The 23,863-nt window shown below is 38.0% G+C and overlaps 1 protein-coding gene and 1 pseudogene across 1 annotated transcript in view; one reads left to right on the top strand and one right to left on the bottom strand.

Annotated features, from left to right (window-relative positions):
- NRXN3 (neurexin 3) overlaps positions 1 to 23,863 on the bottom strand; it is a 1,496,747-nt gene that overhangs the window by 1,029,779 nt on the left and 443,105 nt on the right. The window lies entirely within an intron of this gene.
- Positions 2,105 to 7,079, top strand: LOC119059081 (charged multivesicular body protein 1B2-like; annotated as a pseudogene).

The raw sequence follows: 23,863 nt of genomic DNA, 5'->3' as shown, positions 1-23,863 counted from the left end.
ACTTTTTGTTGAGCAAGCCTCAGCTGCCTACCAACTCAACTCTCTATAATGGATCTCCATTATCTTCTGCTCCTTCATCATACTTTATTTCATTTCCTCTCCTCACAGATACTATACCACCACTTATAGTTTAGATTTATTAAATTGTTCTTTGTTTTCATCTACCAGATGGTAAGCTATATGAAATCCAGGACTTTTGCTGTTATTCAGTGATGTGTGGTTAACCACAGCATAAAGTAATGCCCAGGGAGCTAGGAGTGAACTAGAGAAATTCTGCTAACCTGCCCCATGTTTCTCGTTCTCTAAGCAGCAAGGGTTCTGCTGAGCCTTCAGGGTCCTTTGCGATGTTCAAATCTTTAGACTTTGGGGATTTTTTATTTTGATTCTTTAAAAAAATGTTATTGTTGTTCAATTATGGTTGTCCCCATTTTTCCCCCATTACTCTCCCCTGCCCTACCCAGCCCCCACCTCCCACATTAAGTCCTCCCCCTGCTGTTGTCATTGTCCATGGGTCCTTTACACATGTTCCTTGACTTGACCCTTCCCTTTCTTTCCCCTGTTATCCCCCTCCCCCACCTCTCTGATCACTGTCAGTTTGTTCTTTATTTCCATGTCTCTGGTTCTATTTTGCTTGCTGGTTTGTTTTATTGATTGGGTTCCACCTGTAGGTTAGATCATATGGTATTTGTCTTTCACTGCCTGGCTTATTTCACTTAGCATAAATACTCTCTAGTTCCATTCATGCTGTCATGAAGGGTAGGAGTTCCTTCTTTCTTTCTGCTGCATAGTATTCCATTGTGTAAATGTACCACAGTTTTTTTATCTGCTCATTTACTGATTCTTTACATGATATGTATTTATACTTACATATACAAAAAATGTATATACATACAATATACACAAATAAAAGCACATGCACCCACATTTTTAAAAAGATTTTATTTATATATCTTTTAGAGAGAGGGGTGGAGAAAGAGAGGGAGAGAAACATAAATGTGTGGTTGCCTTTCACACACCTCCTACTGGGGACCTGGCCCACAACCCAGACATGTGCCCTGATGGTGAACTGAACCAGTGACTCTTTGGTTCACAGGCCAGCACTCAATTCACTGAGCCACAGCAACCAGGGCACATTTTTAATCTAAAAGCTAACCAGGTATTATCAATCAGCTTTCTCAACATGAGGAAGGCTCTTTTGGCCAGCCCAGCCCTCTCTTACTCTGTCTCCCCAACCTCTATCCCTGTTTTTCATTATTGCAGATGACTACTGGCCCTTTCCATTTGTGAGTGAGATATTATCTTGGCAGAATCCAAAAGTTCCTGACAAGTTCTGACTAGGTCTTTTGTCCCAATAAGAACTGTAAAGTCATTCCGGAAATATAGTCCATTGGGAAATAATGGCTTCTTCTGGTACCACAGAATATACTCATCATTCATTTATCCATTAGCTTATTAGGTCAATATATGTGGAAACCATGTAAGAGAAGAAAAATAAACTATTCATTTAACAAACATTTATTGAGTAATACTAATGCCAGGAACTATCCAAAGCTAGCTAAAAGGGATCAGGAATGCTAGAATAAGGTGGAAACTTGTTATTATTTATTCAGGCTAGCTAGGGAAGGGCTATCAAATACATGACATTTCAGCAAGGACTTGAAAGCATTGTGGAACAAGCCATGTATAGAAATTTGGGGAAAGAGAATTACAGGCAGACAGACAGCAATTACCTAAGTCCTGAGCAGTTAAGTGAATGACATATTCAAAGCACATCGAGGAGGCTGATGTAACTGGATCAGGGGGAATGAGGAGCATACTGGAGATGAGGGCAGAGAGGTGAGAGAGGTGGCAGGGGCCAGATCCTATAAGGTCGCTTAAGCCTCGTAAAAACTTGAGCTCTGCTTCTGAGCAAGATGGAAAGTCCCTGGAGGGTTTTTAGCAGAGAAGTGTGTATGTTCCTCTTATGTTTTAAAAAGAATATTCTGGGGCCAACCTAGATGCCCAGCCAACCACAGGTCAGGACTAAGATGGAACTCTGAGTGCCCGCACATCAAACCTGCACCACTGCCCTGGGCTGTTGCCTCCCAAGAAAAGGCATGAGACCATGTTGAATGTGGAGAAACACCTATTTAACTTGAAGTTTGCTGCAAAAGACCTTAATAGGAATGCCAAGAAACATGATAAAGAAAAGGCTGAAAAGGCCAAGGTTGAAGAGTCCATTCAGAAAGGCAATACAGAGGTTGCAAGAATACATGCTGAAAATGCAATCTGCCAGAGGAACCGAACAATTAATTTCTTGAGAATGACTGCTAGGGTTGATGCTGCAGCAGCCAGAGTTCAAACTGCAATAACAAGGGGCAAGGTAACCAAGTTCGTGGCAGTTGTAGTTAAGTCTATGCATACTACATTGAGGAATATGAACCTTGAAAAGATTTCCGTCCTGATGGATAACTTTGAACACCAATTCCAAATGTTAGACATTCAAATACAGCAATGAAAAACACAATGCATAGTACAGAAAACCTAACAATACCACAAAACCAAGTGAATATGCTACTTCAAGAAATGACAGATGAAACAAACTGGGCTTGATCTCAATAAGGAACTATGACTGGGTCAGACAGGACCTGTTGGCACCAGTGCTACTTCCATGGAACAGGATGAATGAACTGTCACAGAGAACTGCTCATCTACATGATCAAGTGCAATTTAAAGAACTGGTGCTTTTGTTTACTTCCCCTGCTTCTGAACTATTTGGTGTGTGTATAGATAAGGTGCACTCCACTTACACTAAGAACACCATATATTATAGAATACTTAAACAATGCTTTCTTTTGCCATGCTGTACTCTCCAATATTTTAAGAAATTCCAGAGAGCTTCCACCTTGACAGGTTTTATATTTATATACTCTGTTGAAAAATGAGAGGCACTTTTTTTGTAGATGACTTTGATCAAGCTAGCATCAGCATATGTACAACATATATGAAACATCTTCCTCAAAAACTGCATTAAAAATCAAGCAACAAAGCACTACAGAAGAAAGTATAAAAGAAAGGTTTTGATCTTTTTTTAATTCAAAGCAGTTTTAAATCTCTGCATTCACATGCAATGCATAAAAATAAAAGCAGGGAAAACATGTTTACTTAACATGCTTACATAGCCTAAAACACTTAATTTACTATCATACAATGCTATTTTTTGTGTTTTATGTTTTACATTTGTTTTTTGCTGTTCAAGCACAAATGCAGTTGAATTTTATTCTGTGTTTATTGGCTTTTAAATTTAGATTATTATTGGAATTTTACCCAGTAATTTAATGAATATTGTTTGAATTCCTGAAATTTAAAAAAAAATTTCATTGATAATTTTCCAATATAACAAGGAAAAAATATACAACACTAAATTAAAGAAATCAATGTTTACACAGTTTTTAAATTTTTCTTTTTTAAATATCATTGTTGCTAAGACTCAGAGAAATTTAACCTTTTATACTTTCAAATGAAATTGAAATGTATTTTAAATGATTTTCTTATTTCTACTCTACCCTTGGTACACTGTATTTTACAAAATTACTAATGGCCTCAGTATCATTTACATTTTCCATAGAACTGTTGATTGCTTTTTTGAGAATTTTGGCCTACTTTTCTAAACCGACCAACAAAAAATAACAAAGAAAACAAAATTGAGTCCGTTCACGTTACAACTACCATAAGCCCTGGTTAAATGTGTTTGTCATTTTATCTTACACAAAAACTCTTTAATAACTGGAGGAAATTAAGTAGAAATAAATGTTATAATAAAATGTTTTTTCTAGCCATTCAAATCACTTCCAGACCAGTGGCAGTTGCGTGTATGTCCCATGCAGGGGTGGGGGACATATTAAAGTCCTAAGGTCAAAAGAAGACTGGGCTCTGCAAGGCCAGAGTCCTTGGGAGAAAGCGTTTGATGGCCAACTGTACTACTTTCCATCGCCTCAGAAATATGTCTGTTTTACCCAACTGAAATGAGCAAAGGCCTGCAATTTTTTTTATTAACAGTCTCAAATGTGCAGAAGTGACCAAGTTATATTTTAGCTAATATACTACTAACCTAGGTTAAGTAGGTAAGGTGTTTTTCATCACTTATTGCATGATTGATCCACGGAAGAATTTAAATATTTCATTAAGTTCTATTGAAGAGCAGAACTGTTTAGAAAAATCTTTCCATTGTTAAGTCATGAAGGCATTTAAAGTGCAACCATGAAGACCTATTTGCTAAGTACTCACCATTCATATATGTTTCCTATTGTAAATAAGAGTTTGTATAAAGGATATTTTCACTGGTTAATGAAATGAGAAATTACTCTTGCTAAGTTTCGATTAAAACTATTTAACTTTCTTGGTATTTGGCTATATGGTATGACCTCAATATGGTAATCTTCCATTTTGTTTATAATTGATGTTTTGTCCTTCCTATTTAAAGGGTAAGTCTGTTTATATTGAAACATCCTGAGGCAGCAAAAAAGAGATTATTACCGACTAAAATATCTATGAAATAAAGTTATCTTATTTTCTACTGATAGGAATTGTAGCTTTTGTTCTTCTGAATTCAATAAGTTAAATTGTGAAGAAAAACACACCCTAACCCTTTGCTGACACCCAGGTGGTTTTTCTGGCCCCATCTATGTGGTGCTGAGGCACCAAGTCCAGGCCTCATTAAGGCACTTTTCAAATGGTATCATAACCATGCATTTACTTGGCTATTTCCCTGACCAGAGTTAGAATTCTTCAATAAAAAAGCCATGCCTTAACTGCCTTTTCACTTTCGCCTTTATATATTCAGTACAGAGAGTGAATTAATGAGCCTGAAATATATCAAGCAGAGTACAAGCCAATTTACCCATAGCAAAATAAACAGTACAGTGGAGCTGCATCATATTTATGTACAACTTCCACAGATTCAGCTGTCCAAACTGAAGGGGGAAGGAGACGGAGTGAATCACCTACTCACCACCTAACCCTTTGCCTTATTCCAAGTAGACCCAGCCTTCATATCTCCTGAAAATAGATGCCTCAGCAGAAATACAAAGTGATATCAATGATAATATCTCATTTTGGGTGCTTTCAAGGGTCAGGGACTTTTAGAAGTGGCTTAAAGCCTTGCCAAGGACAAAGTCAAATATAAGCATTTTTTTCATCTTATGTGCCTATTTTAGAACATGAACTCCATATGGACAGTGAGTAGTCTACTGTGCCACCCTCTAAAGTCCTCCTTACTCCTCACATATAGAGCCTGATTATAACACTCGCCCAGAATCCACGGACCCTGGCTGTTAGATCCTGGCTCCCTTCTAAGATCTTCCAACTTCAGGATCAGTATGGTTAATACAGTGAAAAGAAGTCCCCAAACAAGGCAAAGTACAAAGGGTCAGGAAGAAGACAAGATCCCAAGTCAAAAAAAAAAGAGAGAGAGAGAGAGAATTATTGTTGAGTGGAGGCCATTATCCATTTTGGGTGTTCTCCAAGTAAACCATCCTTAGAAAGTATTTATATAAATCATGGTAGTATGATTAAGGTATCTCTCTAATTTTCACTAGGTAATCATTCCTCTAAGGTCTCATTAATATAAAATAAATAGAAAATTTGGAAATTTTAGTACATTATAAATTATGAAGCCAATCATGACAAAATATTCTGCTGGTCAGTAAAGAATTCTACAAGGACACTTGGGAAGTAAGGTTTTGTCAGTCTAAAAGTACTCCCTTCCCTAAAGTCCAAGATTCTCTACAACTTGTCCCCCAGAGACCTTAATTACTCTTAAGTGTCCTCCACTCTCTTAGAATATGTTCACTGTCACTAATATGGTGCATTCTGCAGAGACTTTATCTGTCTGAATCCCAGCCACCTGTCAATATATACATATCTGCATTTACTTGTTTGCTTAGCCTGCCTTTCTTTATTATGCTGGGATTACTCCATTGGAATAACAATGGTTCAATGCGTTCTAAATGAAATATTCCCCCAAAATGGACCAGTACCTCTTGCTCTGAAGTCATAACTCAAATGATGGAGAAACTTTCTCAAGCTGACCACAAGCTAATCCAGGTGAATGACTGAGTTTCACAGGTATGAAGAAAGAAGTACACTAGATTGTTCATGTTTTCTTTCAGTCTATAGAGCAGTGGTGCCCAATAGAAATATAATGAAAGTCACATGCAATTTAAAATTTCCTAGTAGCCAAATTTTTGTAAAAAGTAAAAAGAAAGACATTAATTTTAATATATTTTATCTAATCTAACATATTCAATTTTTGACATTGCAACATATAATCAACAAATTATCGGCCGTGTTACTTTGTTTTCTTACTAAGTGTTCACAATCCCATGTGTATTTTACACTTACAGCACACCTAGGCTGTGACCAGGCCCATTTCAGGAGTTTGGTAGTCAGATGTAGCTTGTGGCTACTTACCACATTGAGCATCAAAGTTCTGGAATGATTTTCCTCCATGATGATTTACTATGTTAGCATCCTGATACATTACAAAGGTATTAGTGAGTTTTTGTGAGTCTGCAAAACAATTTCTCACTTTCTGACAATTCCTGATAAACAGCTAGTGAGGAAATAGAGCATAATGGTTAACAATATGGGCTCTAGAACCGGGCTGGGTGAATTTAAATCCCAGTTCCAACCCTCAACTAGCTGTATGGCCTTGAGCAAACAAACTTTGTGCTTTGGTTTCCTTTTTTCCCTCCTCATTGACAGTATATCTATCTCTTAGAGTTAGTGTGAGGCCTAAATGAATGCATTATGTAATCACTTAGCATGCTGCTTAGTACATAAGAAGTGATCAATTCATTGTTGACTACTATCTCTAATTCTTCTTCATTGTTATTATCACTAGCTGAAATTGAGGGTCAGTCTTGTAGCTGAGATAACTGCACTGGAGTACTGGCAGCCACTTACTAAGGCCCAGGCTCAAACATCCCAGTGACCATCAAATTGTCCCACTCTTTAGGGTCCTTGCCTGTTTCCCTCAGTGCGAGCACCTGCTTGTCTCCTGCCCTAGCACCAGCCATCCTGCTGTGGACACTCTGTGATGCAGGCAGGCTCTCTCTCCTCCATGGCTCAGGCGAACTGAATGGGGCAGTGGAAGAACAGACAATAGGAGCAGAATTCGCAGAGCATGGACAACCAGTCCATGGGTTTTGGCACGTCCCACCCAATTCCAGTATTGCAATGAACCAACAAAGGGTTATCAATCATGAATTGAGGGGAAACACATGTCCTGATCGCCCACACACCTTTCACCAGAGTGGCTTCCTGTCTCCATCACTGATGACAGGACACACACGAGATGGGAATGGGACATTAAGCAGGACACCCATTTCTCCACAAACAATTCTTACGAATTGTTGCTGTTTTGGAAGGTTTAGTCACTTTTCTTTAAGTTGAAAGCACTAATGAAATAAGCCAAGTCTAATCCTCACTGAAATGTCAGTATTTGGAAATGATTTAGGACCAAAGGAAAAAAAGAAGTTTCCTCTTCTGTCATTATCAAGGAACCTGAGGTCTCCACAAACAATTTGCAAACAGCTGACCTTAAATATCTCACTGATTTTGAAAACCGAAACTAGGGGAGGCTCTTGTTGTAAAGATTCAGGAAAAAAAAGTTTCAAGTCCTGCTTATTTCTATTTTCTTTCTCTTATAGTACTTGTGTCCATATGGCGAATAGTTTTCTAAAGCAAAGCCAAGGTAGAAGCAAAGCTACTTTTCCAGGACTTCAGCATGTGAATGCTGATTCTCCATCCAGATGAGGATGTGGCCTTGCAATGCCACATCTGGAACAGGAGCTGACACAGTCCAGTATTTGAAAACATTTCTTCACATGTGCACACAGAGTTAATCAATGTCAATTCTTTCAAAATGTGACATAAAGCCCAATCACATAAGGCAGGGTCATAAGAATTGAGCTTTCCAGAAAGATTTGGGAGGACTCAACCCCAAATGAATGGTGTCTCTTGCAGCTGCTCACTGCTTTGAAGGACCCTGGGTGCCAAGTGAAGCTGTGTTGAGAAACATTACAACTGCTCCTTCCCTGTGTAGTCACTGTGTTTATGGTAATACTTTTATCCCTGGGTAATTAACTCAGAAATTAAATGAAGTGTGTTAATGGTCTCTTCCTGGCCATTGCATACCAACTTGAAATACTAGGGTATCAGTTAAGGGTACCCTGGATTATGGACAAGCTGATTCCAGAAGGTGAAGCAGCCATCTCAGGAACTGAGGTCCCCTTAAACCTCTGGAAGTCACTTAGTGACATTTAAAGGAGGGGGACAGCAACAGGCAACAGCTACAACAAAGGAGCCATTGGCACAACCGGATAAAACCAAACTACTCCACTTTGGGTTGCTATAGATCAAGGAACTAATTAAAAATAAGACTGCCTGGCTGTGTGGCTCAGTGGATCGAGCTCCAGCTTGCAAACCAAAGGGTCACTGGTTCAATTCCCAGTCAGGGAACATGCCTGGGTTGCCCTGAGTAGGAGACAGGCAAAAGGCAACCACACATTTCTGTTCTTCTCCTTTTCTTTCTCCTTCTCTTCCCCTCTGTCTAAAAATTAATGAGTAAAATATTTTTAAAAATAAACTAAGACAGAATGCTCTGTATTCATGCACAAACTGGGGAGGGAAGGCAGTCACAGGAAAAGGGGGATCAAATTCCAAATTCAGAATTCAATTGGCAAAACCAGTCTGTCTGGTGGTATTCCAAATACAGTCCATTCCAAAATTCCACATTAAAGTATCTGATCAAGAACCTGTTATCTCTCTTTTAGGAGTGATTCCTCCTTTCAGAAGGACAGGGACTCAAATACAGCAAAAGCCCTTCCTTTTCTAAGAGTTCATGGTTTGGTCAATGACTTTTCTCTGTACATGTCCATGCCATTTTATTTTTTTTCTGAAAACTATTTCCAAAAATTTGAAAATCTGTTTTTCCCCTTATAAAAAATTTAATTAAAAATAAATTTTAAAAAAGAATCTATCATTCTTTTTTTGTTGTGGTATTTTGACACTCTATGAACAGGATCCAATCTAATCTTTAGCCTAATCTCCTACCCTTCTCTCCATACCTCCCCATGTTTTCTACACACACTCAAATACTTGTTTACAGAAAGTAAAAAAAAAAAAAATTGCTCCCACATCTGTGTAGTTGGCTTAGACTGTTCCTTTAATGAAATATTTTCCCCTATCTCTTCTGTCTAGCAAAATCATGATCAATTTTCAAATTTACTTCAAGCCTTCTCGAAGTAAAATACATTTTTCCTTCTTCTTGGCTAATATAATAGTTTCAAAAACTCTTTAATGAAAACATCAATTCACAAAAATGCACAAATCAAAGATGAACAGCTTGAGTAATTTTCAGAGTGATCATCCTCATATACTCACCAGCCAGACCAAGAAATAAAATAACATCACCCAAGAAGCCTCCCTCGACCTTCACTCAACCCAATCTTCGTCAGAGATAAGTGACTTATAACACCATAGAATAGTTCTGCCTGTTTTAAACTTCATATAAAAGGAAAAATATAATATATACTTTTCTGTGTCTGGCTTGTTTTACTCAATATCATGTTTGTGAGATTTATCTGTGTTGTACATAATGCATTCATTTTTATTGTTATATAACATTGCATTTTGTGAATATAACACAGTATTTATTCTATCGTCCATGGCCTTTTGGGTTGCTTCCAGTCTGGAACTATTTTAGTGTGTTTAGCAACATTTTTGCATGCACATTATAATGTGCATATGAATGCATTTCTGTTGGCATATACCTAGGCCTGGATTGGCTGCATCACAGAGGATGCATAATCAGCTTTAGTAGATATTGTCAAAATATTTTCCAAAATACTTGTACCAATTTTCACAAAATTCTTGTACCAATCCCAATGTACGAGAGTTTCAGTGGTCTCTCATCCTGTCCAACACAATTTTGTCAGACTTTTTGATATAGCCATGCACTGAGTACACAATGATACTAAGCATTGTGTTTTTAAGTATATTTTACTGATTATGATATTATAGTTTTCCCAATTTTTTTCCTTTTATCCCTCCTCTGCCCTGCACTCCCCAACCCTCCAGCATTCCCCCCCTTAGTTCATGTCTATAGGTTGTACACATAAGTTCTTTGGCTTCTCTATTTTCTATACTATTCTTAACCTCTCCCTGAATATTTTATGCATACCAATTTTGCTTCTTATTCCCTGCACCATTCTCCCCCATTCTCCCCACCCCTTCCCCACCAATGACCCTCCATGGGATCTCCATTTCTGTAATTCTGTTCCTGTTCTAGTTGTTTGCTTAGTTTTTGTTTTTGTTTTTTATGTTCAGTTGTTGATAGTTATGAGTTTGTTGTCATTTTTATTGTTCATAGTTTTTGATCTTCAATTTATTAGATAATTCCCTTTAACATTTCATATAATAAGGGCTTGGTGGTGATGAACTCCTTTAACTTTACTTTATCTAGTTAGCACTTTATCTGCCCTTCCATTCTAAATCAAATATTGTATTTTAATGAGCACCTTTTTGTATGCTTATTCGTCATCTGGATATACTCCTTTATAAAGTGCCTGTTTACATCTCTTGTCCAGGTTTTTTAAATCACTGATTTTTTTTGCTAATTAATTTGTAAGGGTTCTTAACATATTCGGGATTAGAGGTTGTTATGGTTTATATGCATTACAAATATCTCCTCTCACTCTGGAATGTACTTCTTACTTTGTTGATGGTGGTGTTCTTTAACATTTTTAATTATAATACAGTTTCAGTTCCTCAGCCTTTTTTTTCATGGTTAGTATTTTTGTAATATGTTTGAAAATTTTTTCCATGAAGATATTCATTTATATTTTCTTTTATAGGTTTTATTATTTTGCCTTTTACAATTTGATGGACAATTCACCTGGAGATGGTCTATATGTATGGCACAGGCAGAAGTCAGTATTTTTTTTCCAAAAAGTTACCCAATTGATCAAGAACCATCTATTGAAAAGATTTTACATTCCCCTCTGTTATAAAGAATCACCTTTAATATAAATCAAGTGTCTGTGTGGGGTGGGTCAGTTTCTAGACTCTCTGTTCCATTGATCTAATTGTCTAGTTTAATGCCAACATCTTAATATACTCTTTCAATGTTTGGAAGAGTTCACCAGTGAATCCATATGGTCAAAACTTCCCTTTGAAAGGAAGTGTTATTTATAAATGTAACTTTATTAATAGATTTTTATTTATTCTTCATACAATTTTACTTATTAAAGCCTGTTTTTACCTCTTTTCAGGCAGCTCAAGGTCCTTAAAACCCTGTAACTCCATTTACCCTCTTCCTGACTTTTCTGCTATTTGTGTCATGATTTTTTTAAAGATCTTATTTATTTTATTTTTAGAGAGGGGAAGGGAAGGAGAAGAGAGGGAGAGAAACATGAACATGTGGTTCCCCCTGGAGTACCCCCTACTGGGGACTTGGCCTGCAACTCAGGCATGTACCCTGACTGGGAACTAAACCAGTGACCCTTTGGTTCACAGGAAGGCATTCAATCCACTGAGCCACAACTAGCCAGAGATGTGTCAGGTTTTTAAAATTTTACATACATTTTCAAACTTTATCATATGTTTTTTATCTGATAGTTATGGAGGTTGGAAGTTTAAAATGGACTGGGCTGGGGTAAAAGTAACAGTATCATCAGGGCTTGTTCCTTCTGGAGGCTTCAGGGGAGAATCCATTTTTTCCTTGCCTTTTCCAGCTTCTAGAGGTACTCACATTTCCTTGGCTCCTAGCTCCTTCCTCCATTGTCAAAGCAGCATGATGTCTTCCAAACTCTCCTTCTATTATCACTGATAGAATTGCATAATAGTAAAAGTATTGCTTTACAAGTGAAAAACAGCCCTAGCCAGTGTGGCTCAGTTGTTTGGAGCATTGTCCTATAAACCAAAAGGTCACAGGTTTGATTCCTGGTCAGAGCAAATACCTACATTTGGGTCCCTTTTTGTAGTGCTTTTGAGAGCCAACTGATTCAATGTCTCTCACATCAATGTTTCTCTTCATTTTTCTTCCCCTTCCCCTCTCTCTAAAATCAATAAGCATATTCCTGGGTGAGGATAAAAAGAAATGAAAAGTATGTGCAAACAAAAAATGAGAAAATTTATTCCTAGCACATTGGCAGTCAAAATATCTAGAACCTAATAAAAGAATACATATTGTACATAAGTGATTAGGTCAAACACCAGTAATTCTTAATGTTACAATTCACATTAAATATAAAAGACATAGAGATATAGGAATACTTCCATTTGGCTATGGACTCTCTTGTCTTTAAAAAACACACTGATCCAAAAGATGATAGAAATTGGAACTCAGAACTTGACAAGGACTGGGATATCTACCATCTGATAATAATTTTATCACCAACACTAAGCACAGTACCTCACATATAGAAGTACTTAATACATAGTTATTTGATATATTAATCAATAAATTCTAAGAATTTTATTTAAGCCCAATAAGTCAATGATCTCAAAGTTTCCATCCTTGTCAAACTACTTCTTTGGTTATCTATTAGGCCATTGTAGCACCACACTGCACTTCCATTCACAAAGAAGTAAAACTGATGTCACTCTTGGTAGAAAAATCTCAGTGTACTGATCCTGAAAACTTCAGTAGTTTTCTATATATTGGCATGCTGTTGAAATTAAGTCATCAAGTTAAAATTAATTAGTTAATTAGTTGATTGATTAAGTAAGGGCAACAACATTTTCTTTTGTACAGCTCAGTCTCACATTAAGCTATACAGTAACGTTTTTTGGTTTTGTCATATAACCAAAATAAGTATTTTAAGCATTGTAGAAATATAAGAAAGTACATATGAAAAGGTCCACATTATTACTAATGATACATTAGATTAATTAAATGGTCTGTCAAGACTACAAGACATAATAACTTTGTGACTTTCCATGACAGTGACTATTGAAAGCCACGAATCTGAGAGACTCAAATGTTCATCACACATTTTGAACTCTAGAAAGAACACAATTCCCTATCTACACATCAACACCCCTGGGAGGAAGCCTAGATTTGGTAGACAATGAATATATTTGAGGAACAGTTTTTTCATGAAAACATCCTTTTATTACAGTTTTGGTGCCTTCGTTTTCAGTTGTTCAGTAATCATATCTGCCTTGGGGGTTTGGTTGTGTTTTGCTTTATGTTCTGCGTGCAGGGATTTGGAATGTGTTCCTTTCACATACTGTGCTATTTTTGAAAGACAGTGCACATAAGATTTGGGATATGGGCAATAAAATTCTGTAAGGACTGGAAGAACTTTTAAATGGAAAGACAAAAAGTTTCTGCTGATAAACAGGAGACTAGCTCTAAACTGATACCGGAATGGAAGGCCTCCTACTGAGGCTTAGCAGAGCAAGAGGGAAACGAGGTAGGAAACATGTAATTTATGTACCTTGAGGTCTCTAGATTCTTTGTAAGAACAGAGAACTTGAAGTTCAAGAAGACCATGGGTATGTATCTTACAGGGTAAATCTGGCTTGTGCTCTGTTGGGTTGGTTTTTCTATTTTGTCTGAATTACTGGCAGTACCAAATATTGTCAAAAATGCAAGGAAACAGGAACATTTACATAATGCTAATGGCAGCAATTTGTCATCATCTGATAAAGTAAAAAGATACACCCAGCTTATGGCCAGCAGCCCTTTGCCCTCCTAGATACACGTCCTGGATAAACTCTGACACAGAGATGAGTAAAAAGCATACACAAGGTATTTACTCTAGCCTTTACTGTAATATTAAAAACTGGGAGCAATATAAAAATCTAGTCACACTAGAGGGGTAAAATAAGTGAAACAAAGTGTATTCCTACAACAGGACACTAAACAGCAGTTACTATGAATAAATAAAATCTACATAAAGATAGATATAGATAGATATCATATATAGATAAATACCAATATAGATAAATCTTTGAAATGTTATGTGAATAAGTTATACAAAGATATGTACAGTAAGATTCCATTGATACAAATTTTAAACACTCAAATTAAACACTCAAATTGTAGTACACATTGCTTAAAGATATACATGCATATAATAAAAATTTAAAACATGAACTGGAAAACAACATAGTAACTCAAGGGCAGTTATTTCCTCTGACGCCAGAATCCTTTGGAACTCTACCACTCCCAAGCTACATCAACTGGCAATTAAAATGTTTTTTTTCCTATAATTTCCCCAGGGGTAGCTCAAAGCTTCACTTCTTACCCTACCCTCAAGCTTTGAAATGGCCTAGAGCAAAATGAACTCACTGGTGATCCAATGAAACTACTCTGCAAAGGCAAAAATCTTTTACAGGGACAACAATTTAATAAATACAAATAAATTTGGACAATTTAGTAAATACAAATAAAGAGTAACTATCCTGGGTCTCTGCATATGGCACTCTTGGACCTCTCTTCCTTTGACTATTTTCTATTAATATATAACGGGCTCTCAGGAGAATCATGTCTTGGCTCTTTCTGTATATGAGGCTTTTAGATTCCTCTTGTCCCTTTATTTCTTCCTTCCCATGCTTTGTTGATATGACATGATCCTGGTTGAGTCTCGTTTAGGATATCTCTCATCTCCAATGCTTAGAAGGCCAAGTGGTGAAGAAGAAAGTGAAGTTCAAGGAAAAGAATACTTTTCAATTCTGCCTCTCACCTAGGCCTTAAGTCAGTTCAGAAGACAAGGGGACAAGAAAGAACTTCAAAGCTGCATGTCATCTGACACATTCTATAAAATAAGTGCTTCTCTGTCCCAGGTACCACCTACCTGGCTGCCACTCTGATTGTTCATCATCCTACACTGAGTACTTGCTGTCAGGAGAACACACTGCTACCTCCATGTCCCTTCTTTGCCTAAATAATTCTCGGAGGACTGCCTCTGAAACAATTTGTACTGTCCTTAAACAGAGGAAGACTTGCTCCTCTTTTGTAGTGGGAAATTATCAAGATAGAGGAATGCTTCCCACGGACAGTTTCAACAAAGACACTGAATTGAGGATGAGGCAGAAAGGACTACATTTTCTCTACTTCCAGTAAAACATACGAATGTGACCTGTAATTATTAAAAGTCATTGGTATAAAGCTGACAAGTCACCTGCCTTCCCAACCCCCTTTCCTCTTATACTTTATAAATGTCAGGCTCTTTGTGTTCTGGGACCAATTACAGAACTTTTACCCACCACACTCACTACTAATGGATAAGCACTGAAACCACAGCATGTTTGGCCCCAGCCACATAAACACTCATATTGTGGTAAGAAATGTTATCCCCCAGCAAAATTACCCGGAGTATACCTTAGGCATGAAAGACTCTATTTTCCTTTATGAGCACTAATGATTCATTTCAAGAGACAACAGAAGTAATGATTTCACTATTCTCGAGATGCTGAGGGCCTCTCACTATTTATACAAATTTCGCTGTGCTGGAAGAAGGGTATATTAGCCAGGACTCCAGGGCTCCAGAAAGCCCCCCCAATGTTTGCAGAAAAATCAATCAGGGCCTACAAAAGTATTTGAAGTCCCTAGACACCAAACACCAGTCCCCTTCTATAAGCAAATGAGGCTTTTGACTGTCAGACCAGCTCCTGCCTTGTTTTAATCTCAAGACAACAGAGTGTAACTTGAGAGCTGCACAGGGCCTGCCTGGGCTTCCTTCTTTCCTGAATCAGTCCTGACAGGAACAAGAGGCCCAGCGGACACCTCTGCCCCACTTTCTGGTTAAGAGTATGGGATTAGGCCTGCAAAGCCAGGGAGCACATGTGGACACTGTGACACTCATTTCTGCCCTGTTACGTAGGCCTGCTACAGACCTGGCTTCATCTGTTTATACTGCTTCGGGCTCCATTCCCCTTGAAAGACCCAAGACAACAGTGAATCTCATTCTGCTTATATTGAGCCTTCCTTCCTACAAGTCTTCAGACTCACCTGATTCTGTAAACTAAATGTGTATCTCTACCAAAATTCCTATGTTGAAGCCCTAACCCCTCAGTGTGATGGTACTTGGCAGTGGCACCTTTGGAACATAATTGATTCATGAAGGTGGACCCCTCATGGGGGTATTTAGTGCCCTTAAAGGAAAAGACACCAGAGAGGTGATCTCTTTTTCTACCATGTGAGGACACAGCAAGAAGGTGGCTTTCTTTAAACCATTAAGAAGGTCCTGACTAGACAACAAATATGCAGGTGCCTTGATCTTGGATTCCTCGGCCTCTAGAATAATAAGAGATAAAGGTCTATTGTTTATGCCATCCAGACTATGATAATTATTATAGCAGCCTGGGCTGACCAAAATGCCTGGGAAGCCTTAGGATCCACATCTTTAATTTGGCAGGTCTCTTGGAACCACAGCACAGCTCTATCTGAGTTCTACAACCCCAAAATGACCCATGCTATCCAGTCGATGACACCTTTGGCATCAACACCAATTTGAACCATTGCTTGGACTGCCTGGCTACCCTGTAAAATGAAATAAAATCGAAACAAAAACACCAAACAGCCTCTGCAGCACAATGAGCTGCACCAGCCTTTGTGAGACATTCCAAAGGGGGAGTCCCACCCACCCAGGATTGATTCATGCACCCTTCTCCTGGTGTCCTTTGTCACTGCCAATCTCAGCAGGACTGGTACATAAGTCTGTTCATTTATGACAGAAGACTTAAATTTCAGGTCACAGGATTTAACCTACAGTAAATCCAAATTTGCATAAGGATAATGGGCATTTATGGCAATGAGCCCTAATGTGGTAATTAACCACTGAGCACATTTACTGATAAGCTGTTCATTAGAGAAAAACCTGACAAGTAGCAGTGTTATCAGAGTCCACAATTTTAGCAAATCTCTTTCTAAAATGCTTTTTTGCCTGTGGGACTAAAAGCTAGTAAAAATCACAGAGCAGTCATTCTCAACACTATTTCCATGCAACAGCCAGTGTGATAAACCCTGAGAGGTGAGAACCGGTTTTGTGGATTTTGCTTTATTTTTTTCATATGAGCCTTCTCTTAATCTTAAATTTATTTTGGAAGAAACTGCTATGGAGGAAGCATTGGCCACTCCTTTTTTGTGTGTCCATCTTAAGCCAGAATTGGCTCATTCATTCACATAGGAAGCATGTTTATATGAATCAGTAATATTATAAGGGAGGGAGGAGCCCACTGAATAAGGCCAATTCCCATTCATAGTACATCCAACAGTTAGTCTCATCACTTACAAGGACATCTTCACTCCCAGGCATCCACAGATAGAGCTCTCACAACTCATTTTCTCTTGGATCATAATGCTCTTTGTCATTAGCACCATTATTTGGAGAGCTTCCACAAAGCCCATAGTCCAACCTGCCTCAGCTGGACTAATCCAATGGCCAAATATAATCAATTCAGCATTGACTACGCACTTACTAAATGACAGTCCTGGTGCCTTGGCTCAGGAGTGATATAAAGATAAATAAGACACGGTCTGTCCTCAAGGAGCAAACAATACGTTGATGTCTTGAATTACCCCGTGGTTCTTTATTATTTGCTTTTGTTCTTCTGTTAAGAGCAATTTAGTTGAATCCTGTCTAGAGAAGAACACCATATAGACTGCACTGGTAGTTGGAGATAACCCCTGCATACCAATACATGCTAGATTCTCCCTTCCCAAAAGTCTTTACTACATATTGCTTGTACCACTGACTCTGACATGTGATAGCAGCATTTTGTTACATTTCTTCATGATTAGATTCTTCAAGTGCTCCATGTATGTAAATCTTATCTCATCTACAATATTCTTAGTTGCTGTAAATCCTTTGTGCAAAAACATGCAAAACAGATAAGATGGAAAGCTATTCGAAAGCAAAAAAATCTCGTCATACCAATGTTAATAAAAATGCATGGCATTCAATGAATGACTAATACTGAACTGAATTCAAATGAATGGGCACTGTCTTCTAGATAGCCTTTGGTATCTTATAGTTTTAAATCTATGAAGTTTGCATTCCATTTGCTAATCACATAAAAATATCCCCTAAGCTTCACTGTTCTACAACTGTGGCTTTTAAATTTTATGATAACAAATAGATGTTGAGTCCCTCACACCCACAGCTTCAGTAATTTAATGATAGAACTAATCAATTAGGGGAAAGGAGAGTACAACTGCAAAACATGAATTATTGAAAGATTACCTAAAGAAATATATATATTTTTTAATTACAGCAACTCAAAATAAGGCTACAAAATATTTCTTACTGAGATTTTTTATATGTACTCTATTAATGAATACAGTTTTAAAAGTTTAGAATTTCCCCTAGGGATGCTGTTTATGTTTCTTTGCTTCTGCTGGCCTTTTTGCCTCTGAATTTCAAAATGAGAAAGTGCCTCTAATTCAAAAGTAAAAGAAAATTACCCACCACCTCTGAATTCTCAGCTACAATGGCATTTTCAGATTTCAACTTACTGGTTCTCTCTTTGGCACTGAGCCCTCGCTGACTACACCACCCACCTAGAAATTTTCTTGGCTTCCATGATACCACTTTTCCTAATTTTCTCCTCTCTCTCCAACTTTTCCTTTTAAATCCCTCCCATCTTTAACAGTAGTCTCAGAATTCTTTTTCAAAATCTCCCCTGTCTTATTTGATTTGCTTTCTTTGTTACCTGATTTCATCAATTCTAATTAATTTCACTTTGTGCCTTATATTCTGGTTACATCTACAATCATCTATCTGAACTTGTTCCTCTGCTCCAGATAATGCCAGTACCTCTAAAACAATACACTCAAAACTAAATGTAGCATTTTCTCCATTAAACCTGCCACTTCTCCACTATCTCCATATTGGGTTAATGTTGCCCAAATCTGAAACTGTGACCTTTCCCTACCCTTACCCCAAAGTCCAACCAAGTCAATAGGCTTACTAATTGTGTCCTTCCAACTCTTCTCATGCCTAGTTTTACCCACCTACAGAGTAAAGTCCTAGCTCTGGTGCATACACACATCCCAACCTCATCTTATATCAACCAGCCACATTGAGCTCTGTTTCTGTGAAAAGAGTTAGAACATGTAAAATACTTAGAAGAGTAACAGACATACAGAAAGCACTCATTACATGTTAGCTGCCATTACTATCATCACCACCACCACCACCACTAACAGCAACAACAACCACCACCATCACTAACAGCAACAACAACCACCACCACCATAACCACTACCACCACCAACAACAACAACCACCACTGCTGCCACTGCTCTGCTATTCCTTTTTCATTATTTGTTCCCCACTCTCACCAGGCTATTTCACATCTTTATGTCTTTGGTGATGCTACTTCCTGTCCCTGGAATTGTTCCTTTTGCCTAATTCCTACCCTTAATAAAATTTAAAAAGTTCTGCTCATGTTCTTCCTCCTTCAAGAAACCATCTCTAATATCTTAGGTCAAGCTAAGTGCCTGAATTTAAACTCCAGTGTAAACCTGTAAAAACTTTTATCATGTAGCTTCATATACTGTAATAGACTGTAATCAATCATCTGATTTTGCCTGCTATTTCAACTAGAGAGGGAGTTAGCAAACTACAGCCCCTGGACCCAATCCAATATACTTCCTGATTATGTAAATAAAGTTTTATTGGAACACAGACACAATCATTTGTTAACATATTATATATGGGTTCAATAATGCAAAAAGCAGAGTTTGGTATTGATAACACAGATCCCATGGCCTGCAAAACCGAATCTTCACTACTATTAACTATTTACTATCTGCTCCAGAGTTTCTCAAACTTGGCACTATTGATATTTGGGGCTACATAATTCCATGTCAAAGAGAGACTGTCCTATGCATTGTAAGGTATATAACAATGGCCTTAACCTCTACCCACTAAATGCCAAAAGCATCCATACCCACCACTTTATTACGCCTTTACTCCACTCATCTACCCCTCCACTCCAGCTTTCACAACTGAAAAGTGTTTCCAGACATATCCAAATGTTCTCTTGGGTCAAGATTGCCCGAGTTGAGAACCACCAACCTAGCATTTTACAGAAAGCATTGCTAATCCCTGACATAGATATTTCAAAAAAGGAAATATGCCCAGTTCACTTTTTATTCTGAACACCATGTCTAGAACATAACAGAAGCTCATTAAATTAATCACTTAAAAATGACTGCAGGTTGTAAGACATTCCAAAGCATTTTAAAGTTTATAAGAATTTTATATTTGAAAGCAATATTGGTGAAGATCAAGCCAATACCCAATGTTACAACTAAGTTTTGTTTCCTTTAGCATTTTTAAATTCACCTATCAAACTGTTACATTAAAAATATCTATGAAGAAAAACCATGCCAAGAAAGTTAAACATCAAAACCCCATTTGATTACCAGTAATTTAAAAAATATGAAATCACTACATTCAGATTTTCTATATACACATACATTTCATTTATCCCTGAATAAGATTTTTTTTGCTGTTTATAAAGAATAAATTATTTTCATTTTGCAGATGAGATCATTTCAATGGGGCTAAACTATAGTATGAAGAAATGGCAACTTCCTCACAGTCAATCAAGGAATTCATTCAAGAGATATAAGTCCCTTTCCACTCTCTGTAATAAACCTATAGCATACACAGTATTGTTGAAAGTACAGAAATCTCTCTGCCACAAAGGGATTATACGTCTACCAGAAAAGCTAGCAACTGAATGTAGGTCATTTTAAGTACCAAACAAATGACAATAATAGCTAACATTTACTGAGCATTGACCATGTGCTGGTATTATAGCATCTCATTTGATCCTCATGAAAACTCTATGAGGTAGGTACTATTAAGCTCTTTATTTTACAGATGAAGAAACTGAGCGGCAGACAATCTAACTAACTTGTCCAAGGGCACATATTTAGTAAGTGGCAGAACCAAAATTTGGACCTAGAAGTCTGACTCTGCAGTCTGAGTTTACACACAGAACACCATGTAAATGTGCTTCGAGTTTGGAAGTGAAAAAGGCCACTGTTAACTGAGGTGACCAGTCAAATGGGTAGCCGTGAGACGAGTTCTGAAAGAATGGGTCAGCATCAGATGATGAAAGGGAGAAATCCTTGGTTGGTAGAACCAAATAAAGAAGTTTTAGGAGCAAGAACTCAAAACATATATTTAGAGTAATGGGAAATAGCCACTCTGTTTAAATATAGGGAGGAAGTATGAGGAAGTGAGACAAAGTCGAAGCCAAACTACAGAAGGCCATGAGTGGGAGGCTGAGGGAGGCATGCTCTTGCAGGCACTGGACCAAGAGTGAGGCGGGGCAGAATGCAGACTATGGAGGAGGGCAGAGAGAATGGAGATGGGAAGACTCATGATACCACCACAACAGATAAGGTGTGGGACAGGGGGAGGGGGCAGACGTAGGAAAGGAGGTCCAAAAAGGAAATAAATGAGTGAGACGTGTAACCAGGAAATTGACAATGGAATCTTGTGACTGATTGAGGGCAAAGAAAAGGGGGAGTGAATGAGACGGGAGTATTGAAGCTCACTTCAAGGTCTCGTACTGGAGTGAATGAATAATGATAATGGTGCCCGCTGTTCTAAACATACTGGATTAATAGCCAAGCCTCCTTTCTTCTCCCACTTAGCACATTGGCCCACCTCTCTTCTATGGAAGACATGGGTCACCCTATATAAGTTTTCTCATCATTCCTTTCTCAAACCTCACTCGTTTCCTCCCATCAGTGGGAAAGAAGCATTCCTTTTCTTCCTGGGTTTAAGAAGGTACAAGCCAAGAGAAAGCTTTTATGTAAGGACCATATTTGTAGCTTGCAAAAAAGAAACAAATAGGCAAAGATCAAAGATGCAAGAGACAGTGGGGATGTATGAAGAGTAGATTCCAGGAGATGGCAGGAGAGGAGGAGATGCTCAGCACAGGTGAACAGGTGAGCTTATAAACATGGAGAGACACCATGTTGTCTGGGATAAAGGCAGAGAGGAAGTCAACCTAAACAGGAGATAAACAGGCAAATGAAGATCCTGAGGTGAACATTAACTTGATACACTGATGGTGCCTAGCTTGGACCTTGCAAAAAAAAACAGAGTATCTAATCACAGACATTCATTTCTCTCACTACCTCTCTCACTGAGCCTCACCCAAAATGGTCTCCTTGCCATTTCTTAAATATGTCAAGCTTTCTTTGTCTTGCATCCTTTTCATCCTTGTAGCTCCCTCTGACTGAAATGGCCTCTCTCAGATCTCCTGTGGCTGACTCTCTGTTTCATATTAGGTCCCAGCTTCATTTTCACCTCCTCAGAGAGTCCTTCTTTGACTACCCAGTCTAATAATGGAGGACTCAACATCTTTGCTACCCCCTATCCCATTATTCTCTCTTACTTCCTTCATACCCCTTACCATCATTGTAAAGTATTTTAATTAGTAGTTTATACATTTACTATTAGTGTCCTTCAACCATGATGTGAATTCATAGGCTCAAGGATTTTATACTTGGCCCCATTCATCACATACTTTAACACTTAAAACAGAGTAGGCACTCCATGGATATTTACTGCGCTCATGAGTAAGAGAATGAGAACTGTGCTATGGAAAAATTGAGGGCAATAATTCTATTACTGGTGTTCATAAATATTTATGAAAGAGTATTTTTCATATATTCGCGTGCCAGGATGTAGGTTTAAAGGGACTATTCAATCCATAGAAATCCTCATTCCCTGCCTTCTAGAAGCTCAGTCTGGGGGGGAAACATAGGAACACAGAGCATTAAGATACAACGTGGTAAGGACTACACTAAAAATGAAGCAATGGAGTTAAGAACTGAGGGCTATGAGAGGATATAATTAAATGCTCCTAACTTAAGCAAAGTAAATCAGGAAAACAGTTCTTTAAAGTGCTGAAAACAAGTATGCCCCACGGGAATCTGGCATGTATCTATACAGGAATAACCAAGAGGTAGAGAAGATGGGAAGTATATATGGCTCCCTCAAGAAGTTTTTCATTGGAAGTCAGGAATGGGCTAAGGTGTAAATTGAGCAGGAGACAGAATCAAGGAAAGGATTTGGAGCATGTCTCTAGTTGGGAGAATAAAAAAAGGATAGAGAGTAGATCTGAAAAGATAAAGACACCTTAAAGGGGCTAAGTCTCCAAAGAGTCAAAAGAAATAGCAGTTACACTCAGAGAAGGGGAGGAGAGCTCATTTCATGAGACGGGAAAAGAAGGTAGTGCTTAGTTCCTTGGAAGGTAAATCTAAAAGTGGAGGGAGAAAAATTTAACAAGCATAACCTAAGTGGTTTCTATTTTCTCCATGAAGCACAAGATAGACCATCTGCCCATACTGACTGGTGAGGGAGAAACTGAGGGGTAGGGAAGGAGGAGAATTTTATTGGTTGACAATTGGTATGCAATGTTGCTGCCCTATGCTATATCTTCACTGATTTGTGAAGTGAAAAATATGTCTTCATCTGTCTCTTGACATCTATGCAGGAACTAGCTGTGGCACACTGCCCCCATGGGGGACAGAACACCAGGTTACAATTGCATCAGAACACTAATGGAATGGTCATTTCTACATTTACAAAGCAATTTTAGAAAATATTAGCTAATTAATTAGCTCAATGATTACTTTATCCCTGTAGGTATATGTGTACAAGGACTCCTTTTTTGGTTTCCTTTGAGGCTTTTGAAGACACAAGAGATTTTGTCTCAGTGGGAATGTTGTGGTAGATTACACTTGCTGTAAATAAGTGACATTTTTAGAAAGCAATGTGTTCCACTGAATTTATCCTGAAGAGAAAAGAATTGCAAAGTTAAATAAGAGACT

Source organism: Artibeus jamaicensis, unplaced genomic scaffold (assembly GCF_021234435.1).
Source record: "Artibeus jamaicensis isolate MK-2021 breed Jamaican fruit bat unplaced genomic scaffold, CSHL_Jam_final contig_851, whole genome shotgun sequence".
NCBI classification, from domain to species: domain Eukaryota; kingdom Metazoa; phylum Chordata; class Mammalia; order Chiroptera; family Phyllostomidae; genus Artibeus; species Artibeus jamaicensis.
Note: the sequence above shows the minus strand (reverse complement) of the source record. Positions and strands in the feature narration are given on the sequence as shown.